This window comes from Rhinolophus ferrumequinum, chromosome 2, assembly GCF_004115265.2.
Source record: "Rhinolophus ferrumequinum isolate MPI-CBG mRhiFer1 chromosome 2, mRhiFer1_v1.p, whole genome shotgun sequence".
NCBI lineage: Eukaryota > Metazoa > Chordata > Mammalia > Chiroptera > Rhinolophidae > Rhinolophus > Rhinolophus ferrumequinum.
In genome coordinates, this window is record NC_046285.1 from 28,180,860 (window position 1) to 28,193,334 (window position 12,475).

A 12,475-nucleotide genomic window follows, 5' to 3' on the forward strand; every position below is an offset into this window, starting at 1 on the left:
CTTGACCTCCCCACAATTCGCCGAATCTACATAGTTGTCACCGGGACCCCAGGACATCCAGACCAATTCCCTTACGTTGACTCGTGGTTGGAAATAGCCCAAACCCTTCATCCTTGGGTACAGTTCTGCTCCAATAGTAAGGGACAGTCCAGAATCTTCATTGCACGGAACCCATGAGGCTGCGCCCAGAAAGACATGACTAAGACCATTTACCAGGGGGACCCCTACAAAGAGCTGCCCCTACCTCCCTACACACCACAGCCAACGGCCGGTGCGGCCCCGCAGCTCCCAGACACTCCGCCTCCGTCCGATCCCTCCCCCGCCAACACCCGACCTCCCAAACCCTCCCCAGGGAATCCCTGGGCTCCCCGTGGTCCCAACCCAACCAGCCCGGAGCCCAAATTCATAGGATTAGCGGCAATCGAGTTGGACTGAGGGAGACCAGGCTAGTTCGAACTCAGCCCCCACGAGCCCACGGTTGACTTAGATGTAGGGGGCCAAGCAGTGACTTTTATGGTAGATACCGGAGCAGAACACTCGGTAGTCACCACGCCGGTGGCACCGCTCGGGGACCGCAGAGTCACCATAATGGGAGCCTCCAGGGATCAAGCTAAGAGCCGACCAGTCTGCCAGGCTTGGACTTGTAAATTGGGAAGACACACCGTGTAGCACGAGTTCCTCTACTTACCAGACTGCCCAATCCCGCTCCTGGGATGCAACCTCCTTACCAAGTTAGGGGCGCAGATCTCCTTCGAACCATCAGGTCAGGCCGCCATGTCACTGCAGCCCTGTCAGAGAGACTTATTCTGTCTATCACCACCCTGAGGGAAGAAGAATGGAGGCTTTACAGGACCAGCAGTGTAAAACAGAACCCGGAAGCCTACAGGGCCGATTTCCCAGAGGTTTGGGCTGAAGATAACCTGCCTGGGCTAGCAAAATATAAATCCCCAGTTTTGGTAGAACTGAGACCTGGAGCTCAACCCCAATGGCTATGCCAATACCCCATCTCCAGGGAAGCGCTGGCAGGGATTCAAAAACACCTCGCCCATCTCAGAGCAGCAGGGATACTCATAGAGTGCCAGTCGCCGTGGAATACGCCCCTCCTGCTGGTAAGGAAGCCTAATGGAGAATACCGGCCAGTACAATATTTAAGAGTGGTAAACCAAGCCACAATCTCCCTACACCCGGTAGTCCCAAATCCATATACTCTCCTCAGTCAGCTGCCCCCGGAGGCCAGATGGTTCACCTGCCTGGACCTGAAAGATGCATTCTTCTGCGTTCAGTTAGAGCCCAAGAGCCAATCACTGTTCGCCTTTGAATGGACTGAACCTGATACCGGCCGGCAGCTCCAGCTGACGTGGACTCGGCTACCACAGGGCTTCAAAAACTCCCCAACCCTCTTTGGGGAAGCGCTAGCCTCAGATTTAGCACCTTCCCTCAAGAAGAATACCGCTGCACTCTATTGCAGTATGTGGGTGATCTGCTCCTAGCCTGTGCCACCGAGACCGAGTGCCAAACCGCGACATGGGCACTCCTGTACCACTTAGCCGAGACAGGGTATAGAGTCTCCTGGAAGAAAGCCCAGCTCTGCAGAGAACAAGTACAATACTTGGTGTGGTATAACCTGAGATAGTAAAAATAAAGGAAAAAGAAGAGAGTGGTACAAAAAAGAACGAGAAGCAAATACCAGCTAGTGTATTACTGCAGATGACCATAGCTTCATGAAGAGACATGCTCTCCATATAGAAACATCTTGTCTTGTGATAGTCTATTAGAGGGAGCAAATGGAGAAGAATTTATGCAATGTCTCCCTCCAGGCTTAAATTTTATTGGTCAAAACTTACCTTACAGGACATTAACCTATATGCATTTCCAAATTTTTCAACTGGCCTCTTCAGAACACTCTGCAGCATGTTGCATCATCCAACTCCAGAACTGGTAGTGAAGCAGAGCCTGGTTGGCACCCCCACAGTGGAGGCCTCTCTGTGTCCTCCCCGCCCCCTCAACTTTACTTACCTACCTATAGCTTAACAATAGATCATCCCCCTGTGGCTTAAGCTTGGAATGTCCCATCGCACCCAGTTCCCTGTTTTAGAAAATTACCCTGAAATTTATGATTAATACCCCCAGGCTTATTGGTCCCGAGCTCTATGGTCTAGCATTCTTTCCAGACTACTCCCTTCGTTGTTCCTGGGTTGCTGACTCCACCATAGAATCACGTGGCCAGAGGGAAGGCTCCATGCAGACCTCCAAAACCTCTGGCGGAATGCCCAGACTTTCCCTTAAAAACCCCAAGCCAGTCTGAGAATGTTAAGGCAGCTTTTGGAGGTGTTAACACGCTGCCTTCTCAGACCACCTGTGCTCTGATAATAAACGCTTACTCTACGACCAAACTGCTGTATCGGTCTATTGGCTGAGTAGCGCAGGCAGCACGAGCTGCAGACTGGTTTGGCCTCTGGTTTTAGTAGAAATCCCTTGATGGGCTGGTGCCATGGCTGCAGCAGCTCATACTATATATCTCAAGTACAATTGAGTCCTGGAGACTAGCACTTACCGTCTGGGAGGCTAAGGCAGCCTGCCAAGCTTATTGATGAAATTCTGGTGAGCTCATGTCCATAGTAAGTTTGAGGACCTGGGAGGCAGATAGGACCTTGACGATTTGAGGAGGTTTCTAAATTTGTCCAGTGCACATTCTCCCAGGAATTTTGACACCTTAAACCCCTTGGTGGCTTTACAGTTCCCTAATGTCTTCAAATTAATGGTTTTATATATTGTCCAGCATTTCTAATTCTTAAAGGAAGATTTGATCTATAATAAACCAGTCCACGTTACTGGGAAAGAAAAAAAAAATGCTATCTTTTAAAGATTTTACTACAGAAATATAAAATGTTTAACCCCATGTACCACACTCAACATAGCTAAAAACTAGTTGGCATTAGCTTCACAGTAAAATTAATGGGACACCAAGGTATTGGGCTGTCACCTATCCATAGATATCACCCCTCATCTTTATATTGACTTTTCAGATAAGTTCAGTCAATATTTTCAGGGTCTATTTGCCCTTGATTGCCTCAGACTAATCACTGACTATATTACTCTAATTGAAATGCCCATCCTGACTAAAGCACTAATCATGGGTGGGGCATTATAAGAAGGGCCAAAATTTACCAATTACATCACACCCCACAGGGTTCACAACTGGTTTGCTACATGTTTACTATGTGTTTAATCCTGATTACTGCAAAAACTCAACTCTGACTGATCATTATCTCTCCTTTTTACCCAGCCCTAAATCTACCTATGGTCTAATTTATAGTCTGTGATTCAACTTTTGGGACAGATTCCAAAAATTTCAGAATCTCTCCACCTATTGTCAAAGATATTAGTTCTTAATGAAACCACCTTAGAGAAGGTTACTATTGCATGTGCTCTATATTTTTATGTAATATGAAAGTATCAATATTAGGAGCTCTAAAGAAGGGTCCTCTCTTCCACTTGCTACCTTCTCAGAGCACCTGAGATGACCCTTTTAATAGTTAATAGATGCATGCTTAATGAAACAGAAATTCGAGATGTTTCACTAGCTTCATTGAAAATAACAGTAAGTTCACCACAAAGATTTTAGGATGGTAACTTTTGTCTACTTCCTCCCAGTCATTTGTCACCATCACAGGTCATCCCCACCATTGTAATTTAAATATGTGGGGCCAGTGGGAAACAATGACCTTTCCAAAGTGAAGAGGACCTTTCTTCAGTAAAAGGGATATGCATGGCTGTGGTTCTTTCCTAGAACCTAATCTACAGCCTCCATCTCAACATCAAAAACTATTTTAACACAAAATTATAAAATAAAAAATATTTGCCGTATGATCTCAATTATATTATGTACATATCTATAAAACATGATGCATATGAAAGGATATATACTGAAATGTTAACTGATTATACCAGAATCATGGAATTATGAGTGCAAGCTAATTTCTATGCACTTATTTGAATTTTCATAATTTTATCTAATGGGCATGTAATTTTTTCCCAAAAAAACTTTTAAAAAAACTTTTGTCAGGTATTGTGCTCTTCTAGGTACTTAAGTGAGTTAATAAGCATGAAAGGTATAGAACAAGACCTGGTATATAGTGTTTAGAAAAAAAAAATGTTAGCTGTTATGTTTACTGCATAGAAAATTAAATTCATGTTTTTCATGAGTTTAAAATTTAAAATACCAGGTGCCTCGTTAGTGCAGTAGGTAGCACGTCAGTCTCATAAAATTTAAAATACCTGTATATAAAGGCATGGGTCTTAAAGATTATACAGATCTACAAAGGCACCAAAAGATCTACTAAGGATGCCTACCTCCTTCTTTAAAATCAAATATAATTGAAACAGGAAAAAAAATCCATGCTAACTCTTAGGCAGAGGAATATGAGAGATTTGAAATCTCTCTTCAGCTGTGAATGCTGCCCCAGGCTGGCTAAGGTTATAGTCTGGGCAGAAAAGAATGAAAAAAATATCTGAGGAGGGAAAGGATAAGCAAAGGAAAAGTGGGAGAGGGAAAAGAAGGCAGAAATGTAAAGGAGAGAAATAGTTGGAGAGGATATAAAAATTAATTGGAGGAAAGAGAAAAGGGGAGGATACAATGAAAGTTTGAAAGAGTGGCATGTACAAGGACCACTTAAAGTTACTTACATGTGCCAAGCATTTTGCTAAGTGTTTTATAATAATTGTCTCATTTAATTTTTAGAACAACCCTCTGAAAATGGTATTTTTATTGTCCCTGTTTAACAGATGAGAAAAATAAGGATCTCAGGGATTAAGTGATTTTCCCTAAATTATGTGTTGCTTCTCTTTAATGAGATATGTTCTGGAAAGCCCAAATCTCCTTGAGCCTCACTTTGGCCTGATTTATATTCTTGGGAGTGTGATGTCAGATCTTTCCAGACTCTAAAATAAATGAGCAGAATATCTGCCCCTTGTGTGATGTCACCTTATATACTCATTATTTTCTACTATCCTGTGAAGTAAACAGGTTTAATAACACTTAGAATAACTTAATATGAAGAGACATGCTGGCATGCAACATTAATATCCCGTCCATATTTTCCCAACTAAAAATTAAATCATTAATTTCAAGATAATTATATTTGCAAATTTATCATATATAAAATTTTCCTAAGGTATAAAAACAAAATCACAAAGCACTTTTTTTGAAAAGTATAAAATAAAATCTGTTTGGCCCCAGAATCTTAATATTGTCACTGTAAGTACCTGACATCTGTGTCCCCCTTCATTTTAGAAGAAACATTGTCCAAAAAAAGATAAATAGGAAGTGGCTGCTGTGAGGTTTTATAATTTCCTCAATATTTGGTTAAAACAGTTTATGGTTGGCAGTCAGTGGGTCTGGGTTTTAGCTCCTTCTCTATCAAAACTCTGAGCCCCAGCCCCTGACTTCACTGGGTCTTAGCTTTCAGATCCATGAAATGAGGGTTTGGGTAATATCTTTGCAAAGATGTTTTGACGGTATAGCTTATAAAAAAAACAAGGCAGGGAGCTCTTGTGATGAGAATTAGAGCATAAGGAACTTTAAAATTAATGATATTTTAAGTTTTCTAATACTTTGCTAGAAAAGAATTTCACATGCTAATCATGATTGACTTTTATGTGATGCTATAAATGACAGGTGACATTAATGATAGGTGATTACATTGAGCAAAAGAAAACAAAATAGCCATCCATAAATACTAAGTTAATGAATATTATTATTACAACATCTTTATTATGTTGTAATATTTTTGTGTAAGATATGCCACAGCCAATAGTTTGGTCAAAGTTGAGATAATCAAGATAGTTGCATGCATTTTATTGCTCCCCCTGATAGCAATCCCTGTGGTGACACACAGTTAAAATATTTTTGGAGGATCAGGAGGGTGTGGCGGGAAGAAGGAAATAATTACTCAGTAGGTCTTGGAAACCAGCCTTCCATTAAAGTCAAATCACACCAATAACTTACTACGTTAAGATTCAATAGCTTATTATTTAAGATAGTTTTTCCCAATGTAAAGATATAAAAATCTTTAAAAGTGGAAAACTTGAGGGAAAAAAAGGAATTAAAATTTAAAATTGCTGTATTATTTACATCAGTTAGTATGCATTCAGCTTCAAGTAACAGAATACCCTAATAAAAGTGGCTTAAAAAATAAAGGTTTGTTGTTACTTTACATCCACGAAGTCTGGAGGAAATGTTTCCAGGTTTGTTAGAGCAGTTCAACGGTTTCATTAGGTGTCAGGACTTTTCATCCACCACACTTGGGACTTTGGCTTGATACCCTCATGCTTGCAAGATGGCTCCCCCTGCTCCAGGCACCATATGTATTAGGTTGGTGCAAAAGTGATTACAGTTTAAAAGGTTAAAAATAATTGCAGAAACCACAATTACTTTTGCACCAACCTAATAAATATGACAATATTTGGGGCCCCCCAAATGGATGTTTCTTCCTATGTGTCGCTTTTTGTTAGAGAGAAAGCCCTTTCCCAGACTTCTTATTTTCTACTGACCAAACTGAATATCCTGCTGGCACCCCAGCTGCAATATTACCTGCTATTTCCAGCTGTGTCGTAGAAGCCAAGACTTGCTTGGCTCCAAGAAATGGAGGGGTGCAGCCAACAGACTCACTTTTACATGTTGGTCTATGTCATTATGAACATTTCTTTCTCACAAAGTTTTTATCTGCATTGTTTAAATCATACTGCGTAGCCACTTTTGTAACTTGCTGTTATATTTAATATTTTACCATAAACATTTGTTCCATAATAATAGTCTTTGGAAATTTTATTTTAAATGGTGACATAATATTCTATGGAAAAAAAAACACAACCATCATAATTTACTTATAATAAGCAGCGTTCCTTTCATTTCTGGAATACCTACTGAGTATTAAGTACTATGTGCCAGAGGCCTTACACAAATACCTCCAAACCTTAGAACAATGCTGCAATGTTAGCTGTTATGAATCTGATTTTACAAATGAGGAAACTGAAGCTCAGAGAGGTTAAAACTTACCTGATATTCCTGCTGGTAAATTGCAAAACAGAATATTTGATCCCAGGCCCATCTGATTCCCAAACCAGCAAACAGAATGATATTTATTCAACATTGTTGTGGGATGAAAATAAATTTAAACCCAAATGAATGGGCCAGTTCACAACTATAAATGAGCTAAGTTTATTATTGAGCAAAACCAACCGACTAAAACAACACAAAAACCTGAATTCATGCAAGTAGCCAGCAAATAGCTGCAAAGCTATAATGGACATTTCAACTCTACTTACATGGAATTGAAGCTACAATTCATCATCTTACTTCTTAGTAAACCTTCAGCTGGTATTCAATTTATATCAGTATTTACATAGACCTTACTCTGACATCCTGTTTTTCATCATTCTTGATCATAATTCGTGTTTTGGGTGGGTCCATTACTCTCATACTTTGTTCTGCACAATTCTTTATCAGAACTTCCCACAGTTGTCCCTGACCATGTATCTAGCACATGCAATTAGTCATATTCTTCAACACTTTTCAGTAGGGTTACATTAAGTTCAGTTTCTCATAGCATCAAAAATTAAAACTGCTCATTTAACTCTCATATAGCAAAATAAATTCCTTTAGCCACTGGAAACTTCTGTGAACCGTGTGTATGTGTGTGTGTGTGTGTGTGTGTGTGTGTATGTGTATTTCTACAATAGGTTTGGTCCATATCCTCAAACAAGTGACAGTCTTTATTCTGAAAATATTAAGAAATTACACTATCTGTAGGTGTAAGCAGTTAAATGCAATGCATACATAAAAAAGGAAAAATAAGAGGGAGGAGGAAAGAAGAAAGAAATGTAAATACAGGGCAAGGAAAGGGAAAAGTGGAGAGTGCTGTAATGGTTGTCGCTTCTGCTGTGACAGAATCAATTCTAGAGCAGACTGGAAAACACAGGGTAAATGTTTCTGGCCAGCCAGTAGGACTAGCAGAGACTGAGCTAAACTCAACTGCTGTCACTGATTGCATCACCACAGTTTTCCTTCTCTGAGAACACATCCTTCTCCTGGCCTCCTGCCCAGGGCTTGCTTCATTACAACAAACTGCCTGCCCAGTTTCAGGCATTTTGGGCATGGTCTAACTTATTTTCCTACCCCCTACCAGGGCCTACTCCAAAGAGCTTTCCCAAATACCACCTCCTTTCAATGTTCAGTCCTCAGCTCTTGCTTCCCCTTCCCCCACTACTTGCCATTCCTGCCTATGGTGTGGGTGGTTCCAGGAGTAAGGTGACATAAACAGGTTTCCTCTGGACTCCGCATAGCAGAGCCAGATAGGAAACGATGCTGGCAGCTTTCTTTATGAGGCCAAATACTTATTAAAAAGTGCTGACAGTCTGGGAAAGCTGTCCCTTAGGGAGCAGGGGACACTCACAGAGACTCCCGGCCACCCTGCTTTGCCCTCTGCCTTAGTTATCAGGGCTGCTCTACAGTCAGTGAACCAGAAAGTTCTCAGTCTGGCCAGACCAAGATAATTTGTTAGATTAGGCTTTATTGTGGTTCTTGGCCCCATCCTGATACAGGGCTCTGGAGGGAGAAGGGAACTCATAAATTTGCTTTAGTTTGATCTTTGTGACTAAGCAAGAAAGAGGAGTTGGTTTTACCTTTTCTCCTTTCTAGATTACTAATATTCTCTCTTAGCACCTCATTAATCATACAATTCTATATAAGTTTGGGGTTTATTTGAGAAAAGAGAAAGATGATGAGTAAATGAAAATGTGCAAAATGAATCTTACTGGAATATGTATATACAGAGGGTGCCAAAAAAATGTATACACATTTTAAGAAAGGAAAAAACTGTATTACAATTGTAATGCAATGACTGATACCGGCATTTATTTGATTAATCCCATCTTTTGAGCGAATGTCATACTACACATTGCTACTGTAATTCAATTCAACTTTGAAAAGTAATACATGGATAACATCTCTTAAAATGTGTACCTTTTCTTGCACCCCTGATATATATAAACATTAATAAGTAAATTTTATAAATTTATAGAAAAAGAAAAATAATAGACTTTGAATAGATACAAATCTGGTTTTTATTCTGGCTCCCACATATTCTGGCTCCTAACAGAGTGACTTAGGACAAGTTAGTGAACTTCAAGGATCACTCAATATCTTTCACGAAAATGAAGGTGATGACATCTACCTCAGAGGAATGTTAATTATGAGAAAGGATGTCTATCAAGTGTCAGGCATAGAGTTATTGAATAGAAATATTAGTTCCCTTTCCTCTCTCTTTAACCCATCAGCCCAAGAGAATATAGATTTTTTTAAATCTAAAATTTTTTAAAGTGTTTGAATTAATCAACAAATATATTTAAGCATGAAAACATTATCACAACCTTTACAGAGTTTATAATCTAGTGATAACTCACATGGAACAATCAATTTTACAATTTAATTAAGTAATCAAGAGCATAATGTGTAATTCTGGTTATTGAATTATAAGTGTTAAAATATGAAATAAAAATAGACAAGGGTTTTCTATCAGGCAACTCTTCTAGAATCTTCTAGGTATTCTCTGGAGTAAGAAATAAGTCTGGGTTAAGGTTAATTACATAAAATAATAATTTATATTTTCCTACATAAAAATAGACTAACAAATATACTTGATGACATTTTTAGGGGTTCTCCAGACAAAGGCCTACTAATCCTCTGAGGACTAGCCCAAACTCTCTTTTAAAAACAAACAAAATTTTCTTGAGTCCGTGTTAAAATTAACCTCTCCTTCCAATTTTCTTATAAATCCTTAACACTTTGCTCCCACTTTGTGCCTATCATGATGATTATAAATGTATTTTACAGAGGCCAATTTTCCCATACTTATTCACATTGAGAGAAACAATCCATCAAAATTTATGAAATAAGTAAGAATTCCGAAGCTCCCTCTTCCACTCACGAAAGAATCAGACACTCTTTCAAATACCAAGAATAATAAAAACATGCAAATCCCCCTTTGGAATTCCTCATGGGATCGAAACTCTATGGGGAACACATACAAACCTGTTAGACTTTTCATCTTTGACTCTTAGCTTTGAAGCAGTTAATTTAAAAATTTACATTTTTTAAGTATTTTCATATGACTCATGAGTTATGTTCCTTTTTAGCCATCTAATACAAAACCAGGATGTTATTTACCACCTCCGCAGAAACTATTCTTTCATATGTCTCTGACTAATTCTTTTGTCACGCTCTAAGGGATTGTGATACTTTTCCTCTCAAGAATCAAAGTAGTAGGTGTGGCAGAAAGACAAAAAGTATCATCTGGACAAGAAACAGATAAGCTCAGTCAAAATTAAAGAGGAGAAGAAGAGAACTTACATGTACTCTGCCTACTGTGTGCCAGATACTGCTCAAAACATTTTATAATTAACTCATTTAATACTATGGGGTAGGTATAAATGTTCCATTTTGTAGATGAGGAAAGTTTGGTGAGAGAAATGAAGTCACTTACCCATGGTCACAGAGCTAGTAAATTAGTATTCAAACTGAGTGTTCCCAAACCAGAATTTCATGAGCATATTGAATTTTGGGCAAGCATTGTAGAATCTTTAGCTCGTATAATTAAAGAATGAAGTATTCTGTCAAGCCAAAAAATTTCTTTCAATGTTAATACATTCCTGTAAACCTCTCTTTAAAAAAATTAGTCTACTTCTATTTCTTATAAATATTATATGCATGTTTATTATATATATTTATGCATGTTATATGTATGTTTATTATGTTTGTTATATGTATGTTTATTGTGTTATATGTTATATGTTTATATATATATATATATATATATATATATATATATATATATATGATACAGAATGCATTGGACAAATTCTTTACTGACCACTGGACACAACCAGGAATTTGGCTTCATGAATAAATAAATCCTGACTATTATCTTTACTTGTGATTGGCCTCTTTCCCCTAAAGCTTCAGGACAAACAAAACAAAAATCAGATTAATCAAGACTTTCAGATAAAATAATACATTCCTGCACTTAAATACTATCCATCTGTCTATTTATCTGTCTATCTACCTATCTACCTACCTTCCTACCTACCTGAGAGACTCAGAAGTAGGTCTACGTTCTACATCAGGGTGAGCAGGAAATAGGGCAGACTAAACAAAACATTCAGATTTCTTTGCTTTCCAAAAGGATGATGACCAGAGCTCCCCTGCCCCCAACAAATTATGCATCAGTGATTAAATTAAAAGTGGTGTGATTTCTCCCAGAATGTTACTGGTAATTCCCAGCACTAGTGCAAACACTCTCCAGAGGGGATATAACAGACAATCCATTGGGATGAAAGTAAAAAAATACTAGAATATATTAATTCTCTTATGAGAATGAATATGTGTATGTATATATAGTTTTAGTTTAAAATAAAATATAAAAAATAGGTGTTCGTAGTGACTCTTGCCATTGTGATTGTCTACCAATCATTTGTCATATGTGCTATGAAAGAGGACCTAGGTGGAAGGTACACGATGCTGAAGGGTTGACAATGGCACATTTCCTCATTGGTTTGCTGTGTATTTCAGACCACATGTGCCTGGTTAACTGGATTGACATATTCTATTAGGTTGGTGCAAAAGTAATTGCAGTTTAAAAGGTTAAAAATAATTGCAAAAACCGCAATTACTTTTGCACCAACCTAATAGTTCTGATTTCAATCTAACTAATTTTCACAAAATGAACAGGTGACTAAAAAACATAATCTGGCAACTCATTGAAGATGCTAATAATGCATATACAAGTAAACAACAAGAAAACTGCAGAGCAGACATTCCTATTCTTCGGACAAGCTCTTGTCAGACACATTACAAATTATCAAGAATATTATTGAAATATCTATTTATGTACATTATCATTATGATGTGTAGTTAATACACAAAATAAATACTATTTTTACATATTTCATTTTATTGATAGGTTGCAAAAAGTTCCACACGTCATATCAATCTCTGTATGCATGTCCCTTTGCAATTTGATTTTGTAGTTACTGCCATGAAGAGGTAAAGTCTGTTCTTCTGTTCCTTGAATCTGAACTTGACCATAAGGACAAAGGGATAGTAGAAATAATTACACAAACAGACACTTGAAAAGTGGTTGTACATTGGGGTTTCCTCCCTTGCTGCTTTTGGGAACTCTGCAGCCACTGCCATGGAATTGAACCTGAGTTGGCCTGCTGGATGATGACATATTGCCTGCACTCATATGAGAGCTAGCTAACTGCCAGATATGTGAGTGAGGCCACTGACAGCCATCTGATCAGGAAAGCATAAGTAGACCACCTGAAACCAACAGAAGGACTTTGCAGTTGAGTCCAGTCAAAATGCCAACCCTCAGAATCAGGAGCTGTTAAATAAATGATTATTGTTTTAAGTAAC